The 16,113-nt window shown below is 35.7% G+C and overlaps 1 protein-coding gene across 3 annotated transcripts in view; it reads right to left on the bottom strand.

Moving 5' to 3' along the window:
* The window catches only part of RPS6KA6 (ribosomal protein S6 kinase A6), a 189,932-nt gene that overhangs the window by 73,796 nt on the left and 100,023 nt on the right, over positions 1-16,113 (bottom strand). The window lies entirely within an intron of this gene.

Below are 16,113 nucleotides of genomic sequence, written 5' to 3'. Positions count from 1 at the left end.
ACATCAAGAAACAAGAAAGAACTCAAAGAAACAACATAATCTCACATCTCAAAGAGCTAGAAAAAGAACAACAACAACAAAACCTAAAGCCAGTAGAAAAAGGAAATAATAAAATCAAAGCAGAAATAAATGACATGGGAATTTTAAAAAAATCCAAAATATCAATGAAACCAAAAGTTGGTTCTTTGAAAAAATAAACAAAATAGACAAACCTCTAGCAAGGCTCACAAAGAAAAAATAGGAGAAAACACATATAAATTGCATTATGAAAGGAGAAATCACAACAGACTCAGTATAAATCAAAATAATCATAGATTGCTATGAAACACTTACATGTAAACAAATTCAACAACCTAGAAGAGATGGACAAATTCCTAGAACAATATAATCATCCAAAGCTGGACAAAGAAGAAATAGAACACCTAAGCAGACCAATTACAAGAAGTGAAATTGAGGCAGTAATCAAAGCACTCCCCCCAAACAAAAGCCCAGACAGCTTCACAAATGAATTCTACTAAATGTTCAGCAGTGAATTAGTGCCTATCCTACACAAACACTTTCAAAAAATTGAAAAAGAAATAATACTATCAAATATGTTCTACGAAGCCAACATTACACTAATACCAAAACCAAACAAGGACAGCACGAAAAAAAGAAAATTACAGGCCAATCTCCCTAATGAACACTGATGCAAAAATCCTCAACAAAATCCTTACCAGCAGAATCCAACAATGTGTCAAAGGGAAAATGCACCAAATCAAGTGGGATTCATCCCAGGGGCACAAGGATGGTTCAACATATGAAAATCGATCAGTGTAATCCAAAACATCAACAAAAGGAAAAACAAAAAAAAAAACATCTGAGCATATCAACAGATGCTGAGAAAGCATTCAACAAAGTCCAAAATCCATTTATGATGAAGGCCCTTGAAATTCTCAGGATAGAAGGAACATAGCTTAACATGATAAAAGCCATATAGGACAAACCCCACCGCCAATATTACTTACAATGGCAAAAAGCTGAAGGTCTTTCCTTTAAGATCAGGAACAAGACAAGGATGTCCTCTCTCACCACTGCTCTTCAATATAATACTGGAGGTCCTAGCCAGGGCAATAAGACAAGAAAAAGACATACAAGGAATCCAAATAGGGAAAGAAGAAGTAAAACTATCACTATTTGCTGATGATATGATAATATACATAGAGAACCCCAAAAACTCCTCACAATATCAGCTTGTTCAGTAAAGTAGCAGGATACAAAATGAACACGCAAAAATCGGTAGCCTTGCTATACACAATCAATCTGAAGAAGAAGAAATCAAGAAAATGATCCCTTTTATAATGGAAACAAATGAATCAAATGCTTGGGAACAAACCTAACAAAAGAGGTGAAAGACCTATACAAAGAAAATTATAAAACACTGTTAAAAAAAACAGAAGACGACACAAAAAAATGGAAAGACATCCCCTGGTCATGGATTGGAAGAATTAACATTATTAAAATGGCCATCCTACCAAAAGCATTATTCAGTGTCAAAGCTATTCCAGTAAAAATCTCAATGACATTCTTCAAAAAATAGAACAAATACTGATGAAATTCTTATGGAACCACCAAAACAAAACAAAACAAAAAAAAAAAACACAAATAGCCAAAGCCCTACTGATGAAAACAAAGGAGAAAGGAGGTAACACACTTGCAAATTTGAAGCTATACTACAAAGCCATAATAATTTAAAAAGTTTGGTATTGGAACAAAGACAGACACACAGAACAATGGAATCAAACAGAGAGCCCAGAAATAAAACCACACTTACATGGACAACTGATTTTTTAAAAGATTTATTTATTTATACAAGCACTGGGTACAGTCAAAAGAATGGGAGGGTGAGAGAATTCACCAGAGCCAGAACGGGGAGCAGAACAGGCGTGACAAAGTACACTGCTCAGGGGAGCAGCGGGCGCAGCGGGAGAGGTCTACGAGCCATGTGGGACCCTTGGTGGGGGCCGGGGATCGAACCAGCACTGCAGAGGCTGCGGGCAACTTCGCAGCCCAGCACTCAAATGCTGCACCACGGGGGAGGCCCAACAACTGATTTTTGTCAAAGAAGCAAAGAATATGCAATGGTACACAGAAAGTTTGTTCAATAAATGGTGCTGGGAAAACTGGACCACCACATGCAAAAAAATGAAATGAAATGAGACCTCTACATTACCTCTCAAAAATCAACTCAAAATGGATAAAATAACTGGACATAAGACCTGAAACCATAAAATACATAGAAGAAAATATTGGTAAAACACTACAAGACATACATCACAATAACATCTTTAACTCATCACCCAAAGCAAAGAAAGTCAAAGATAAAACACCTGGGATTACATCAAATTGAAAAGCTTCTGCACAACAAAACAGACATTAAGCAAAACAGAGACACCCCACTGACTGTGAAAATATTTGCACCCCAGTCAACTGATAAGGGACTGATCACAAAGATATACAAAGAACTCAGAGGACACAACAAACACAAAATAAACAATCCAGTCAAGAAGTAGGCAGAAGAACCTAAAAGATATTTTCTCCAAAGAGGAAATGAAATGGCCAACAGGCATATGAAAAATGTTCAGCATCCCTTATCATCAGGTAAACGCAAATCAAAACCACATTGAGATGCCACCTTACACCAGTAAGAATGGAAAATATCAAAAAAACAAGCAACAACAAAAGTTGGTGAGGATGTGGTGAAAAAGGAACTCTCCTACGTTGCTGGTGGGAGTGCACACTGGTCCAACCCCAATGGAAAGCTGTCTGGAGGTTCCTCAGTCTACTAAAAGTGGAGCTACCATATGACCCAGCAATTCCACTACTATGGATCTATCCAAAAGACACAAAAAATATTTATTCAAAAGAACATCTGTACACCTATGTTTATTGCAGCACCATTTACAATACGTAAAAACCTGGAAACAACCCAAATGCCCCAAAAGATGATTGGATCAAGAAGATGTGGTATATATACACAATGGAATATTATTCAGCAATTCAAAAAGATAAGCTCGGCATTCACAGCAACATGGATGGAACTAAAAGGAATTATACTCAGTGAAATAAGCCAGAAGGAAAAAGAAAAACATCGGATGGTTTCACTTATAGCAGGAATATAGGGGAACCAAATAATACATTAGTATAAAAAAACCAAAAACAACAGTACAAAACACAAGAAAGCAAAAGCGGGCAATTATAAATCAGAGACATACTGCAGGGGAGGAGGCAGGAGAGGGATCAGAGGGAGGGAGAGAGGAGCACAGAGGACTGAAGTGATGGTGTACGGGTGTAATGGTGAAGGAAACTCTATGGGGACTACACCTGAGGGGGTGGGGGAAGCAAATATTGTTTAAAAATGAACAATGATGTAAAAAATTTAAAAAAAATGAAAAAAGAAAAAAATACCACATCTTCTTGATCCAGTCATCTATTTTTGGGCATTTGGGTTCTTTCCATAGCAAGAAGATGTGGTGCATATACACAATGGAATATTACTCAGCAATCAAAAAGATAAACTCATGTAATTTGCAGCAACATGGATGGAGCTGGAAGGTATCATGCTCAGCAAAACAAGCCAGAAAAAACAAAAAAAAATACCGGATGGTCACACTCATAGAAACATAAATAAAGGACCAGGAAAAAGACTAATTATCATAAAGTAAAAATCAAAATCAACAAACAACTATAAACCAGAGACACAATATTGGGGGTGAGGAGTAGGGATTAGGGTCAAAATAAGGAGGGTGGGAATTGTATGGGGAATATAAGCAAGATGAAAATGCATTCATTGTGCAAAAATGATCTAAAAATATATAAAAGTATTAATTTAAAAAAGAAAAAAATATATTTTTTTAAAAGCCTGTAGGATGTAACAGAAGCAGTACTAAGAGGGAAATATATAGCAAATACAGGACCACATCAAAAGCAAGAAGGACATCAAAGAATTTTTTCTCCCATGCAGAGGAATTAGGAAAGAATAAACTAACCCAAAAGTCTGAAAAATAACAAATAATAAAAATCAAAGCAGAAATAAATGAATTCTAAATAAAACCCAGTACAACAGATCAAAGAAATAAACACAACAGGAAAAAAAAGGAGAAATCTCAAATAAATAGGATAAAAAAAGAAAGAGGAAAAATCACAACCAACACTGCAGATATTCAGAGGATTAACTATACACTAACAAATTCAATGACTTAGAAGTAATGGGCAAAATCCTAGAATTATACAACCATCTGCAACTGAATAGGAAAGAAATAGAAATCCTGAACAGACCAATCACAATTAACATATTGTAATAGTAGTCTAAACTCCCCCCCAAAAAAACAAAAAATACACAGGACTAGATGGGTTCACAAGAGTATTTTACCAAACCTAAGATGAATTAATACCTGTCCTGCTCAAACTCTTCCAAAAAAATGCAAAAGAGGAAATCACCCACATTTTATAGGGCCAACATTAACAAGAAGACAAAAATACACAAACACAAAAAGGCTACAGACCGGGGCCTCCGTGGTGGTACAAGGGGCTGCTACACAGCACTCTTGAGGCTACCAGCAGCTGCTGCAGTGTGGGTTCGAGCCCCGGATGGTGGGGGGGGCGGTGGCCTACATGGCACAGCAGACCACTCCTGTCTCACCTGCTGCTCCCCTCAGCAGTGTATTTCAGTAGATCTGCCTGTTCTGCTCCCCGCTCTGTCTCTGGTGAATCCTCTCATCCCTGCATCTCTGGTCTGCACCCCAGCTCTTGTATGCATAAATAAATCTTTAAAAAAAAAAGGCTACAGACCAATTTCCCTCATGAATACAGAAGCAAAAATCATCAATAAAATCTTAGCAAATTGTATCCAACAACACATTAAAATGATTATATAGCATGACCAAGTGGGATTCATACCAAGGATACAAGGATGTTCAATGTCCAAAACTCAACCAGCGTAATTAATCATGCCAGCAAAGAGAAAGACAAAAACCAAATGATCATATGAACAGATGCTATAAAAGCATTTAATAAGATCCAACACCCATTTATGATGAAATCCTTTGAAAAACTGGGGATAAAGGGAATATAGATTAACATGATAAACTGAGTATATAATAAACACACAGCTAGCATCATTGTCAATGGTGAATAACTAAAAGCCTTCCCACTAAGATCTGGCACAAGACAAGGATGTTCACTCTCACTATTACTATTCGACATAGTAATGAAAGTCTGAGCTATAGCAATCAGGCAAGAGAAAGATTTTAAAAGAATCAAAATTGGAAAAGAAATAAAATTACCAGTTTTAGACAACATGATAATACACAATGAGAACACAAAAGGCTCCATGGAAAAACCAATCAAGACAATAAACCAGTTTAACAAAGTAGCAGGAATATAAAATCCATTCACAAAAATCAACTGATCTTTGAAATAGGAGGATAAATTACTAAAGCTATTATATTTACAATCTCACAAAAAAAAAAAACATACATAGGAATAAACCAAACAAAATATGTGAAGGACCTATACAGGAAAACTATAAAACACTATTTAAAGAAATAGAAGACGCAAAGAAATGGAATGATATTTGCTGCACATGGATAGGCAAAATGGTGATCCTACCCAAAGTAATTACAGATTTAATACAGTCCCAATAAACATCCCAATGGCATACTTCAAAGAAATGGAACAAACTTTATTGAAATTCACATGGAAAAACAAAAGGTCCTAAATAGCAAAAGGTATTCTAACAAAAAAGGGGAAACACGGCAGTGCTACACTTTCAGTCTTCAAACTGTACTACTGAAAAGCACAATATCAAAACAAAAACAGACACACAGATTAATGGGACAGAACTGAGAGCCTAGAAATAAACAAACACATATACAACACCTATGACAACAAAGCAAATAACATATACTGGAACAAGGAAAGCCTCTTCAATAAATGGTATTGGAAAAATTGGAGTGCCATATAGAAAAAAAAGAATGAAACTAGACCACTGTCTCACAGCATACACAAAAATCAATTCAAAATGGACAAAAGACAGGGATGCAAAGCCTGAAACCATAAAATACATAGAAGCAAACATAAGCAAAATCACCACAAACTTCAGAGATGATCTTTGAAGATTCATACAAGCAGCAATGAAAGCAAAAGAATATAAACAATGGGACTACATAAAACTAAAAAGCTTCTGCATAACAAAGAAAACCATAACTGACAAAAAGAGGCAACCTAATGAATGGGAGAAAATATGTGCATACCATACATCTGACAAGGGAATGATATCAAAGATTTACAAAGAGTTCATCAATCTCCACACAGCGTTCCACAGTGGTTGGACCAGTTTGCACTCCCACCAGCAGTGCAGGAGAGTTCTTTTTTCTCCACATCCTCGTCAACATTTGTTGTTGCTAGTTTTTTTAATACATGCCATTCTCACTGGTGTGAGATGGTGTCTCATTGTAGTTTTGATTTGCATTTTCCTGATTGCAAGTGATGTTGAACATTTTTTCATATGCCTGTCGGCCATTTGTATTTCCTCTTTGGAGAAGTTTGTTCAATAAATGGTGCTGGGAAAACTGGGTCGCTACATGTGAAAGAATGAAACTTGACTACTACCTCACACCATGCACAAAAACCAACACAAAATGGATTAAAGAACTAGACATAAGACCTGAAACCACAAAATATATAGAAGGAAATATAGGCGAGACACTACATGGCATGCACCTCAAAGACATCTTTACAAACACATCACCCAAAGCAGTGACAGTGAAGGCAAAGATAAACAGCTGGGACTATATCAAATTACAGAGCTTCTGCACAGCAAAAGAGACAATAATCAAAACAAAGAAACTCCACCGACTGGGAGAAAATTTTTGCACACAACACTAATGATAAGGGACTGATCACAAAAATCTACAAAGAGCTGATGAAACAACAAAAATAAAGAAAATAATCCAGTCAAAAACCAGACAGAAGTGCTTATAATTCATTTTTTAAAAGAGTTATTTATTTATACAAGAACTGGGGTTAAGGCCAGATGTGCGGGAGGGTGAGAGGATTCACTAGACAGAGTGGAGAACAGAACAGGCAGACTGACTGAAATACACTGCTGAGGGGAGCAGTGGGTGAGACAGGAGAGGTCTGCTGTGCCATGCCGGTATCTCCATGGCCAGGCAGGTTAGAAACCAGCACTGCAGAGGCTGCGGACAGATTCACAGTACTGTGCTCAACCGCCTGCATCACCAGAGACCCCCTCTACCCATAAGTTAAAAAAATACTAATTAAACTATAAAACACTGTTAAAAGAAATAGAAGAAGACACAAAGAAATGGAGAGACATCCCCTGCTCATGGATTGGAAGAATAAACATTATTAAAATGGCCATCCTTCCAAAAGCAATATACAGATTCAATGCTATTCCAATCAAAATTTCAATGTCATTCTTCAAAGAAATAGAACAATTATTGATGAAATTCATATGGAATCACAAAAAACCCCGAATAGCCAAAGCTCTCCTGAAAAAAAAAGAAGGGAATGGAGGCATCACACTCCCAGACTTCAAACTCTACTACAAAGCCATAATCATCAAAACTGCATGGTATTGGAACAAGAACAGACATACAGACCAATGGAATCGAATAGAAAATCCAGAAATACACCCACAGATTTATGTTCAACTAATCTTTGACAAAGGAGCAAAGACTATGCATTGGAGCAAAGAAAGTTTGTTCAATAAATGGTGCTGGGAAAACTGGGTCGCTACATGCAAAAGTATGAAGCTTGACCACTACCTCACACCATACACAAAAATCAACTCAAAATGGATTAAAGAACTAGACATAAGACCTGAAACCATAAAATATATAGAAGGAAATATAGGCGAAACACTACATGATTTGCACATCAAAGACATCTTTACAGACACATCACCCAAAGCAGTGATAGTGAAGGCGAAGATAAATAGATGGGACTACATCAAATTAAAGAGCTTCTGCACAGCAAAAGAGACAATAACAAAAACAAAGAGAAACCCCACCAACTGGGAGAACATTTTTGCACCCAACACTAATGATAAAGGACTGATCACAAAAATCTGCAAAGAGCTGATGAGACTCAACAACAACAAAGAAAATAATCCAGTCAAAAAATGGGCAGAAGACCTAAAAAGAAACTTCTCAGAAGAGGAAATGCAAATGGCCAACAGGCAAATGAAAAAATGTTCAACATCACTTGTCATCAGGGAAATGCAAATCAAAACTACCATGAGATACCATCTTACACCAGTGAGAATGGCACATATTAAAAAAACTAGCAACAACAAATGTTGGCGAGGGTGTGGAGAAAAAGGAACTCTTCTGCACTGTTGGTGGGAGTGCAAACTGGTCCAACCACTGTGGAAAGCTGTGTGGAGATTTCTGGACCTACTAAACATAGAGCTTCCATAGGATCAGCAATTCACTCCTAGGAATTTACCCAAAGGACACAAAAACATCAATTCCAAAGAACACCTGCACCCCTATGTTTATAGCAGCACTGTTTACAATAGCTAAGCTTTGGAAACAACCCAAATGCCCAAAAATAGATGACTGGATCAAGAAGATGTGGTACATATATACCATGGAATATTACTCAGCATTCAAAAAAGATAAACACATGCAATTTGCAGCAACATGGATGGCGCTGGAAGGGATCATGCTCAGCGAAATAAGCCAAAAAGAAAAAGAAAATACCGGATGGTCTCACTCATAGCAGGAATCTAGAAAACTTAAATAAGGGACCAGGAAAATGAATAACTATAAGAAAGTGAAAATCAAAATCAGCAAAAAAACTACGAACCAGAGACACTTTTTAGGGGGGCGGGGGCGGGAGGGGAGGGATTGGGGTCAGAATGGGGGGGCTGCAATTGTATGGGGAATATAACAATAAAATTTATTAAAAAAAATACTAATTAGAAAGGAAGCCTGTACTAGCTCCATAACTATATGGAAACCATTTATGTGCCCAAAACACGATGAGTAGATCAGCAAGAATTGGTACATATACACAATAGATTAGTATTCAGCAAGCCAAACAAGATAAAATCATGCCTTTTGCAGCAGTATGAAGGAGTTGGAAGAGATAATGCTAAGTGATACAAGACAAAAGGAGAAAAGACAAATCCCTGATGCTGTCACTAATATGTGGTATATAGAGAAACAAAACTAAGAACCAGAGAAAGACAACCTTAAAAGATAACCCTTGAAAACTGACTAAAGAAGTGAAAGATACTTTCCAAAAGGGAAAAAGTATGGAGGAGGAGAAGGAACAAAGAAAGAAGAAAACACAATGCAGTTGGTGATAGACTCTATGAGTTTGTGGTAGGTACCCTATGGATTACAATAACTAAAGTGGATAATCCTAATAGAATCACAATTTAAAAAATAGATAATTATTTTTAAATCACAGGACTATAGATGTATAGATCCCAGACTTCAAACTATAACACAAAGTTATCAAATCAAAACAGTATGGCATTTGTACAAAAAGAGATGCATAGACAAATGTAATTGGGAACTCAGAAATAAGTCTAATCTTATATGAACAGCTGTGAAAATAAAACAACGTGTATACAATGGATAAATGAAACTCTTAAACAAAGGTGTAGATACCTGAAAAGACACATATAAAAGAATTAAACATGATCATTACCCCAATTAACTCAAAATGGATTAAAAACTTGGATGTAAGACATGAAACCATAAAATATACAGAAGAAAACTTAGACAAAGCATTCCATAACAATGGCTTCAGTGATGTCTTTCGAGACTAGGCTCCAATCAAGCAAAACAAATGCAAAAATAAACAAAAAGTTTGATGTATTAAACTAAAGAAGCTTCTGCACAGCAAAAGAAACTATCATTAAAAAAAAAAAAAGACACCCGGGGGCCTCCCTGGTGGCACAGGTAGTTGAGCGCCGAGCGTGAAGCTGTCCGCAGCCTCTGCAGCCCTGGTTTGATCCTGGCCGGCCGGTGAGGGTCCCACATGGTGTGTAAGATCTCTCCTGTTGCGCCCACTGCTCCCCTCAGCAGTGTATTTCATCAGTCTGCCTGTTTTGTTCCCCACTCTGTCTCTGTGAATCCTCTCACCCTCCTGCGCATCTGGCCTGTACTCCGATTCTTCTATAAATAAATAAATCTTTTTTTTTTTTTTTTATAGAGGCATGTTTTTTATTTATTTATTTATTATATTTGTTTGTCTTGTTTATACATGCACTGGGTACAGTCAGAAGCGCGGGAGGGTGAGAGAACTCACCAGAGCCAGAGCGGGGAGCAGAGCAGGCAGAAGGGCTGAAGTACACTGCTGAGGGGAGCAGCGGGCGGCAAGAGAGGTCTGCGCACCATGTGGGATCCTCCTCCGGTGGCCGGGGAGCAGCCGGGGATCGAACCGGCGCCGCAGAGGCCGCGGGCAGCTTCGCAACCCAGCGCTCAACCGCTGCGCCACCGGGGAGGCCCAATAAATAAATCTTGAAAAAAAAAAAGAAAGAAAAGACACCCAGGCCTCCCTGGTGGTGCAGGCGGTTGAGTGCAGCGCTATGAAGCTGTCCACAGCTTTGTGGCAGGAGTTCGATCCCTGGCCCGCCAGAGAGCAACTCACATGGTGCAGCAGACCTTTCCTGTCTCACTTCCTACTTCCCTCAGCAGTGTATTTTGGCATATCTGCCTGTTCTGCTCCCCACTCTCTGGTGAATCTCTCAAATCCCCTTGATTCTGGCCTGTACCCCACTTCTAAAAAAAAAAGACACCCTACTGAATGTTAGAAGTATTTGCACACAATATATGAGACAAAGGGTTGATATCCAAGATCTACAAAGAACTCATCCAACTCAACAGAAACAAAACAAAGAAATGAAAAAGTGGCAAAGGAGCTAAATAGACTCTCTTCTCCAGTTAAGACATACAGAAGCCCAGAGAGCACATGAAAAACACTCATCATTTATCAAGAGGAAAATTCAAATCAAACTACAAAAAGATACCACCTCAAATATGAGAGAATGTACCATATCAAAATCTAGAAACAGCAAGTGTTAGTGAGGGTGTGGAGAAGAAGGAACCCTCATTGACTGGAGATGGTACTGGAGACTGGTCCAGCTTCTCTGAAAAAGTATGAAAGTTTCTCAAAGCATTAAAAATAGATCACAACATAATCCAGCAATTCCATTCCTAGGTAGCTACCAAAAACACTAATTTGAAGGGATATATGTACTCTTATGTTCACTGCAGTACTATATACAAGGTAGGATACAACCTAAGTGCCCAATGGCAATGAGTGACAATAAAGATGTATATACACACAATTGAATACTATTCAGCTATTTAAAAAAGGTATGACATGCCCCCAAAATATGACTAATTGAAGCTTCCAGGGGGTAGAGTGGGTGTGGGAAGCAAACAGGAAAATGTGGCCCAGTGGACTGCAGTGGAGGATTGTGAGTGCTTTTTTGATGGGCATAGTTTTGTAACATATCTCTGGAAAGGCTGTAAATGTATATACGGAACTCATGTATAGGGGTATAAACAAACATTGCTGCAATAAAAATAATATAATTAAAAAATAAATGGACAAACTAAGAAACTTAAACTGAGCAAATAAGAAAATGGTAATAAGCACTTAAATTTCAGTAATCACCTAAAACACAAATTTCTTGAGTTTGACAATTAAAAGGCATAGAGTGGCTAAGTTTATTTGAAAAAAAAAAATGTCCAACCTTTTGATGTTTACGAGAAACTCATTTATCCACCAAAGATAAGCACAGACTGAATGGCTGGAAAACAATCCTATAAGCAAATGGCAAGCAAAAAAAGGTCAGGAACAGCTATATTTATATTAGCTAAAATAAATTTCCAAAATAAAATGGTAATAAGAAATAGAAGTGTCTATTACATTATGATTAATGGCCTAATATATCAAGAAGAAATAAAATGAACAAATATATATGCATCAAATGAAGGAGCATCAAGATACATTAAGACAATTTTTAGTAGAACTCTACAGAGATATTGATAACTACACAATAAAACTAAGAGATTTTAATACCCAACTTAACAACTATGGGCTGATCAATAAGATGGAAAATAAATACAGAAATTGCAGCCTTAAATGAAAAGCTAGACCCAATAGGTTTAGCAGGTATCTGTAAAATATTTCACCCAGAAACATCAGAAGACACATTACTTTCAAGTGCACAAAGAATATATTTATGGACAGTAAGATGTAACACAATTCAATTGTCAATACATTTAGAAAGACAGAACTCATACTAAGTACTTTTTTTGACCATAATGCCATAAAGTTAAAAACCAACTATTAAACATGAAAACTCTGGAGACAAAACAACATGTCGCTTAATACCGTGGTTTAGGGAGGTAATTAAAATAAAAAAAATGCCTTAATACAAATGAAGTAAAGAAAATATGAAAACACATGGGATGCATCAAAAACTGTCTTCACAGGGAAGAAAACTGCCATATATTCACAGATAAAAAAGCAAGAAAATCCCAACTAAACAACTTATTACAGTTTGAGCAATTTGTGAAAGAGAACCAAACAAAACCCAACATTAGTAAAAGGAGGTAAATAAAAATAATGGTGGAAATACAGTATAGTGAAATTATAAAGACCATACAAAAGACAAATGAAACTAAGAATTGTTTATTCAAGAATACAAACAAAATTGATCAACACTTAATTTAACAAAGAAGAGAGAAAACAATAAACAATTAGAAAGGAAAGAGCAGAAATTACCATAGATGGCATAGAAATTCAAAGGATCATAAAAGAATATAGTTTACAAGACTAAATCAGGAAAAACAGGAGTACTGAAAAAAACAATCACGGTGTGGAAATCGAAACAATAATCAAAAATGTAATGTCTCCAAAAATTAAAGTTCAAGGCAAGGTAGCTGTAAAAGTGAATTCTACCAAACATTTAACTAAGAACTTATGCCCATCTTGATTTGTAAAAACTGAAGAGCAAATGCTCTCTAACACATTTTATTATACCAACATTATTTTAATACCAAAATCAGACAAAAACTGCACAAGAAAAGGATACTGCCCCTCACGAATATTAATGGAGAAATCTTCCACAAAATACTAACAAATCTAATTCAGCAATGCTAGAATGATTACACATTGTAATCAAGTGGAATTCATTCCACAGATGTAAGGATAGTGTAACGTACATAAACCAATCTTTGTAACACAAATCAACAAAAGAAAAATAAATATAATATCAACAGATATCAGAGGAAGCTTTATTAAGATTCAGCATACATTAATATTAAAAGTTCTGAACTACACATGAATATAAGAAACCTACCTCACCATAATAAAGGACATGCATCACAAACCTACAATCAACGTAATATTAATAGTGAAAACTGAGATTTTTTTTCCCTTTAAGATCAGGAACTAAACAACAACTCCCACTCTAACCATTTCTGTTTAACTCAATATTAGAGATTTTAGCTAGAACAACCAGATAACAATAGGAAATAAGTGGAAGCCAGACTGGAAAATATAAAGTGAAACTATCATTTGCAGGCTAGATGTTATAAAATATAGAAAACACTAAAGACTCCACCAAAAAGCTATTAGAAACAGTAAATGAATACAGCAAATAGGGAAGTTACAAAATCAATATGCAAAAATATGTTTCATTTTATACTCACATAATGAACAAGAAGAAAGAGAAATAAAGAAAATAGTTCAATTCACAATGGCATTGAAAAGAATTAAAGAGTTAGGAATAAACCTAACCAACAAAGTAAAGAAGGTATACAATATACATGGAAACAAGTATCAATATAGTCAAAATGACTATTCTACTAAAAGCAACATATAGATTTAATAATTCCAATAATATTCTTCACAGAAATAGAACAAAAATATTAACATTTACATGAAACTTTAAAACATGTCGAATATCTAAAGGAATCCTGAGAAAAATAAATTGAGGAACCATATTACCTGTCCTTCAGCTATATTATAAAGCAACAGTAATTAAAACAACTTGATATTGGAAGAAAAAGAGATCACATGAATCAATGGAACAGAATCAAAAGTTCAGAAATAAATGCACACATATATTAGTGATCAAGGAGCTACCACCATACAAAAGATAAAGTATTTTTAGCAAGTGGTGCTAGTTAAACTAGATGGCCACATATAAAAGTCAACTTGGATCATTCTCTTACTCCAAATACAAAATAAATTCTGAGGTGGGGATGGGGGATCCTACAGTTCTATAATGGAAATGATGAAACCAATATAACTCAATAAAATATTTAAAAATAAATTCTAAATGGATTAAAAACTTACATAGAAAATGCAACAACAAACATAGAAGAAAACAATGGCAATACATTCATGACATCAGTGATAAAGATGATATTTGGAGATACACCCCTATGACAAGGGAAATAAAAACAAAAATAAACAATGGAAAATACTTCCATAAAAAAAAAAAAAAAAACTTTTACACAGTAAAAGAAAATGTAGGACATTATACTGACTGGGAGAAAATATTCATGCATTGCACTACAGACAAGGGATAAATAACTGATGTACACAAAAATCATCTTCAAATTAACAATTAAAAAAAGCCCAATTAATAAATGGATAGTAGATCTGAACAGTTTGCCAAAAAGAATAGTCAATAGTCCATTCGATATATAGGAAAATGTTTATCATCACATTTAATAAGGTAGATGCAAGTTAAAAATCACAATAAGATTTCATCTCACACCTGTGAGAACCGCACATATTAAAAAGAAGTCTGCCAATAACATTTGCTATAGAGAATGCAAAGGAAGTTGAACCCTATCATATTGTCAGAAATGTAAACTGGTGCAGCCATAGTGGAAAGAAATCTGGATTTACTTTAAAAGTCTAAAAATGGAAATATGATGGCACATCAATCCCATTTGGGGGAATCTATGCAAAGAATATGAAACCATCAATTCAATAAGTTATATGCTGAAAATGTTTACTCCAGCATTATTTATAGTGACTAGGACATGAACACAATCTAAATCTCCACTGATATATGACTGGCTTAAGAAAATGTGATATATACACACAACAGAAAATTATTTATCTTTAAGGAAACAAAAATATTGGCATTTAAAGCAAAATGAAAGTAATTTGAGGGAATTATGTGTAGTAAAATAACTCATAATGACAAAGACAAATATTGGACGTTTATATAGCAGATGCTTCAAATAAAGCTAAATACTTATAAAAACTAGCAGACACTAAAAAGCAAAGGTTTCTGAGCTTAAGAGGAAGGGTGGGTCAAGCTGTAAGGGTGAGAAGGGTATAATCAATGGTGATGGGGACAAATATCCAGAAAATAAAAAAATTGGGTAGGGGTGGGGGGCTAAGGTAGGGGGCAAGAATAAATAAAATAGTATTGATAATTCCTATACTGTTCTGATGTGGTCTGCAGTGGACCTCCCACGATTTTGAAAGGAAAAAAACTGTTTGTTTTTTTTTTTTAAGAAAAAAACGTGGTGACAGTAATGTTGTATCCCTTTCTTTTCAAACAACAAAATTTCCACAACAAAATAAAAGCCTGAAAAAATATTTAAAGAAGACTTTGTTGCAGTACTAATCTAATTTCTCTGGCATGGGACCGTTCCTTGTCCCAGAATAGGCTTTTGGAAACAGAGGATTTAAAAATAATATTGTTAAGAAGTAACACTGCTGGGCTTGCACTTCATTAGCTGTAACCCCTTTATCTTACTTAAGAGTACCCCAGAACTCTTATATAACAGGTCAGTAATTTAATACTCTCAGTTGTCAATTCAAAGCCTGTAATGACCTTGCTGTGCTGAGTTATTAACCCAGGATTAAAGGAGGGAGCCCCAAAATCAATACAGGCCTTTTGAAATATAAATGGCATGTAACTAATATGCTATTACATCAGTGCCAACATATAAAGAAGAGAATAAAAACAGTGTTAACTAAATAGTTATATCTATAGCCTTCCCTATATTGAGATTTATTTGGATGTTCTCTATAAAATACATGAGG

Source organism: Talpa occidentalis, unplaced genomic scaffold, assembly GCF_014898055.3.
Source record: "Talpa occidentalis isolate TD23 unplaced genomic scaffold, MPIMG_talOcc4v2.1 talOcc4.15, whole genome shotgun sequence".
Lineage (NCBI taxonomy): Eukaryota > Metazoa > Chordata > Mammalia > Eulipotyphla > Talpidae > Talpa > Talpa occidentalis.
This window is presented reverse-complemented; position numbering and strand designations above follow the sequence as displayed.